This window comes from Podarcis bocagei (genome assembly GCF_964188305.1).
Source record: "Podarcis bocagei genome assembly, chromosome: 14".
NCBI lineage: Eukaryota > Metazoa > Chordata > Lepidosauria > Squamata > Lacertidae > Podarcis > Podarcis bocagei.
Window position 1 is genome coordinate 18,859,650 of NC_138139.1, and position 5,686 is coordinate 18,865,335.

Here is a 5,686-nt window from a genome sequence, read left to right on the forward strand (position 1 = left end):
CGGAGCGAACGGGAAGCAACCCCCCCAGCAGAGTCCCCCCCCCAAGCGTCGGTTTGCAATCCAATAAAAAAAGGCAAAGCAAGAAAAGGCCAGCGCTCCTCCGGCATTGGAGAGGGGGCGCAACTGCAATGGTCAACCCCCCGTCGTTGCAAACTAGCGACGCAAAACGCACACTGCGGGCGGCTCGGGACGTTTCTGCTGCTGCTGCTGCTGTTGGGGGTCGCTCCCTCCTGGATGTTTCTTTCTCTGCACCCCCCGCCTCCTGGGTCTGTGGGTGTGCCGCTCCCCAACAGCCTGGAGACGTCAGGACCCTCGTTTGAGCCCGGAAGAAGGAGCAAGAGGGAGGCTGCTCTGCACAGTCTCCTTTGCGCGCAAGCCAGCAAGCACGCACATGCACGCTCCTTCGTTCATTCATTCATTCATCCTCTCTCTCTTTCTCTCCGGGGCCTTTTCTCCCGTCTCCAAAGCTCCCCCTGCAAGAGTGGCTCGTAAATCATTGGCCAAGAAGCCCCACAGGATCGGAGAGGGGGGCAGGCAAAAGGCCAGGCTCTGGAGCCGCTGCAAACTCCCCAGGGCGCACAAGGCGATGTTCAGCGCGTTTACTCCCATGGTGCTACTCCGGGAAGCGGTACTTTGTGGGGTCAGTGGCCCACGCAGCAGAAAGCTACCCCTAAAAACGTGGTGGTAGGGCTGAGGAAAGACATGAACATTCCCATCCGTAAGAACATCAGAAGAGCGTCGCTGGATCAGACCAATGGCCAGTGGCGTAGCGTGGGGGGTGCAGGGGGCCCCGGCCGCACCTGGCGCAACATCTGGGGGTTAGGGGGCGCAAATTCACGGGTTAGGGGGCGCAAATTACTTGCCTTGCCCCGGGTGCTGACAACCCACGCTACGCCACTGCCAATGGCCCATCTAGTCCAGTCCAGCGTCCTGTTCACACAGTGGCCACCCAGATATCTGTGGGAAACCCACGAGCAGTATTAAAACACAAGAGCACTCTGCCCTCTGGTGATTTCCGGCAACTGTGGACTCGGAGGCAGAATATAGCTGTCCTGGCCCTCAATAGCTGTCTCTTCCATGAATTTGTCTATTCCTCTTTTAAAGCTATCTAGGTTGATAGCCGTCACTATCGCTTGTGAGAGGAGTTCCATAGTTTAACTAGGCAAAAGTACTTTTGGTTGTTCTGAATCTTCCAACATTCAGCAGACCCCCTTCCCCATTAAACTAGGATGTAATGAAAATTGCCTAACTGCACCACACTGTTTACTCATCGATAAATCTTGGTTTCCTTGGATTTGCTGGCTTTTAGATATTTATTTTGTTGCAAGCATATTCTCTCTCAGTCTCTGTCCCGCTCTGTCCCATTTGCAATTGGTGCTGGTGGTGGGGAAATCATCCTGGGTGTTGGAATTTAATCAATGCTTGGAGTGTTAAAACTGGATGCCAGACTCGTGTGTATTAGGCCACACCCTTGTGTTCTAAGCTGTGTGCTAGACAATGCCAACCTCCTGGAATCAGCAGATGTTAAAAGCTAACTTCCTCATAAGGTGATAGCCTGGGAGAATGTGCCATTAGGAAAACAAAGGATCAAGGTCCAGCTTGCAGACTTCCCTGAAGAGGCATCTGATTGGCCACTGTGAGAACAGGATGCTGGACTTAGTGGGCCTTTGGCCTGATCCAGTAGGGCATTTCTTACTTTCTTACAGTATTGCAGCTGCCCCATCCTCTCTCTGTCACTGCCTGTCACTTCCTCTGCAGAATTAAATTGCCAATGCACTTGATGTATGATACGGCTTGCTTGGAGGTCGTCCAAAACCTGTATGCTGTGCTCTTATTTGATGCATTTTAAATGACAATGTGCAGCTTTACAGCTGATTCCTACTATCAGGGATGATACAAAAGGAAGGCTTGGGATGCTTTTATTCTAGGGCAGTGGTGAGGCTGAGGAGGTACATGTGATGGACATCAATTAGTGCTGGATAGGAGACCACCGGACGCTGTCTTTAAGTTTATATAGGCTTTAAAAATTGAGTTTTTTAAAAAAGCTTTTAAAACTATCCAGTGCTCATATGGTGGGATCGAATGCTAGAAAGCCATGAACACCGCCTTCTGTTTCCACCCCAATTTTAGTCAAATTGTGGCCTTGTGTAGCTTTCAGAAAACAACAACAACCCAACAGCTGAGAGAGGCCATCACAAAAGTTAATGGCGTCTGGGGGAACTTGCATTGGATAGAACCCTTAGAGAGATAGAGAGAGAGATTGGAAAAAAGTTTACTTTGGGGGGAAATTAAAATAAAAGAGCTTCCATAGTATGTGGACTAAAGGAAAGTCTTGCGGAACTACAGGGAGGATTGTTTTCAAGTCAGGCAGTTGCTCATATCTTGCTTGAACGATTCTGGGCGGCTTCCAACATATATACAAACATGATAAAACATTAAACATTTAAATCTTCCCTATACGGGGCCACCTTCAGATGTCTTCTAAAGGTTGTATAGTTACTTATCTCCTTGGCTCGGGGGTCACATAACTCCATACCCTCCAACATTTCTCCAATGAAAATAGGGCCGTCCTAAGGAAAAGCAGGACATTCCAGGATCAAATCAGAAACTGGGATGGCTTCTGTAAATCCGGGGCTGTCCCTGGAAAATAGGGACACTTAGAGGGTCTGCAGTCTCAGTGAGATTGTAGTTTTGTGGGGGTTAGATAGCAGAAGGTTAATGGATCCAGGGACATGGTTGGTGAATATCTTAGTAGTCCTCCTGGCTAAATAGATGCCAAATGGCACCCGTTTATTGGAGAGAATGGTGGATTGCTCTCAACTGCTGGCCCATGATGACTAAGGAAATAGTTGGAGAGTCTCCTGAGAGCCATTTTGGAATCAGGGCATGACTCTTCCCACATCCCAGCTAAGGATGATGTAACCCAGGTGTCTGTGTGAAAAGAAACAGCAGGTTTTTGGGGGGTGGACACAAACAGAATGAGTTGTGTTTGGGCTCTATAAGCAATAAACACACAAGACATAACCAGCTGTACTTCTGAATAAATAAGGTATACTATTCATTGTATCAAACTGTAGATTTCAACGGAAGTCTCATAAAGTTCAACAAAAAAAGCAGAAGACCCAGTGGATCAGTTCATTCTATATTCCGTTCATGCATAAGGTCCATACGTGTATAAGTGTCTATTCCACCTGTCTGTTCACAGAGTCCAATAATCCACATGAAGGGTTGTTACAGTTCCACAAAATCCTTTCACAGAGTCTAAGACAAGGATTTCCGGAATATTAGCCGTGTCTCGCCATCCTAGGCTTCATCAGTAGAACAGGCTCATATGTAATGTTACAGGATAGTGGATCTTACAGCATAGTAGTGGTTGCAGTGGTTGTTTTGTTGTTGTGTTGTGTTGTTTTGTTGGGCTCTATAAGCAGCACCATTGAGTAAAGTCTGTCTCCCTGGAGCAGCTTTCCCCAACTTGATGCTCTCCAGAAGTGTTGGATAACAGCTCACATCAGCCCCAGGCAGCATGGCCAATGGTCAGGAAGGATGAGAGTTGTAGTCCACTGTAAGAACATAAGAAGAGTTTGCTAGATCAGGCCAGTGGACCATCTTGTTCAGCAACCTGTTCTCACAGTGGTCAACCAAATGATCGTGGGAAACCTTGAAGCAGGACCTGAGGACAAGAGTGCTTCCTCCTCTCCCCTGGTTTCCAGGAACTGGTATTCAGTAGCATTGCTTCCAATGGTGGAGACCCAGCATAATCGTTATGGCTAGCAGCCACCAGCAGCCCTCCACGAATTTGTCAAATCCTCTTCTAAAGCCATCTCGGCTGGTGGTGGCCATCGCTGCCTCCCAAGGGAGCAACATCTGAAGGAAATATCAGGCTGGGGAAGGCTGATGCGGAAGCAGCAGACATCAGCTGCTTGTTCGGACGTTTAATGCAGTCTTTCCCAAAGCATTTTGCTACCTGTGGCAAAGGACAGGATGGCACCCCTTTGCCATTCCATGTACAGAAGCCAGCCAGACTAGCGGTACGATTGTGCTTCAACCTTGGTGATGCAATCCTTGACAGGCTGCTTTAGGGAGCCCAGGGCAGGCTACATAGCGTGTACATTTCTGTCCTCCAACAAAAAGGAATAGATGGGAAGGAGAGCCAGGAGGCTGCCACTGCTGCCCTCCAGTATCTGCTGCCTGAGGCAGTTGCCTCACTTTGCCTAATGGTAGAGCTGGTCCGGCTAGTGACCAGCAGATGTTTTGGGCTATGACTACCATTGGCTCTAGCCAAACAGCTGGGAGGGGTAGATGGAAGTTCTGGAGGATTCCAGTTTGGAGAAGGATGGTTTAAGCTGTGCCTCCACCTACGCTCCACCTATATATTTGGTCCCATCCACACCATAAATTTATAGCACGTCAATCGCCCTTTAACAGTCATGGTTTCCCCCAAAGAATTCTGGGAACTGTAGTTTACCCCTCACAAAGCTGCAATCCCCAGCACTCTTAAGCTATGGTTCCCAGGAATCTTTTGGGGACGCCATGCGCTTTAAAGGTATGGGTGGATATGACCTTTGTAAGTAAAGCTATGGTTTTCCCAGTAGTGATGTATGGAAGTGAGAGCTGGACCATAAAGAAGGCTGATCACCGGAGAATTGATGCTTTTCAATTATGGTGTTGGAGGAGACTCTTGAGAGTCCCATGGACTGCAAGAAGATCAAACCTCTCCATTCTTAAGGAAATCAGCCCTGAGTACTCACTGGAAGGACAGATCCTGAAGCTGAGGCTCCAATACTTTGGCCGCCTCATGAGAAGAGAAGACTCCCTGGAAAAGACCCTGATGTTGGGAAAGATGGAGGGCACAAGGAAAAGGAGACGACAGAGGACGAGATGGTTGGACAGTGTTCTTGAAGCTACCAGCATGAGTCTGACCAAACTGCGGGAGGCAGTGGAAGACAGGAGTGCCTGGCGTCCTCTGGTCCATGGGGTCACGAAGAGTCAGACACGACAAAACGACTAAACAACAAGTAAATTCAGTTGTTATAAAATGTTGGTAAGCTTCCAGCGACCTTCCAAAGAAAATCAAATTTGTGTGGCATCCTCTGGAATTTCCCACTGCTCAGAGAAAGGGGATTAGGCTAGCAGTGCTGTGAAAATTCTTTTTTTGACGTGTCATACGAAGGCGCAGGAAAACACCGCTCAAAAAATGTTGATGCAATCTTTATGCATAAGGATTGTGTGTGGGGAATGTTGTTGTGTTGGTTTCTTTCCAAAGCAGGTGTGCAATCAGCTACATAGGCTTCAAAGATTCCATACGTTAAAATCACATTTAAAATACATACACAAGCCTGGGAACTGTCTATTCCTGACAGAACTACAGATCACAGCACCCATAACAAACTAAAGTTCCCAGGGTTCTTGGGGTGTGTGCTTTAAACATACAGCCTTTGAAAGGGGAGAAGAGAACAGGTGCAAAAGAAGACTGCGGCAAACTGGGCATACTGTAATTCCAGGCTTAATTTTAGACACTATCCAAGTGAGACAAGATTCCCATAAAGACTGAAACTCAATGCAGAGCAAACTCATGAATCAACAGAAGGGTTCGCTCATCCAGAGGCAAGCTGCACTTCCTGATTCATCCTGCCCTCTGCAGTTTTTATCAATCATTTCATATATGCACTTCTTCCAAATTCTATCA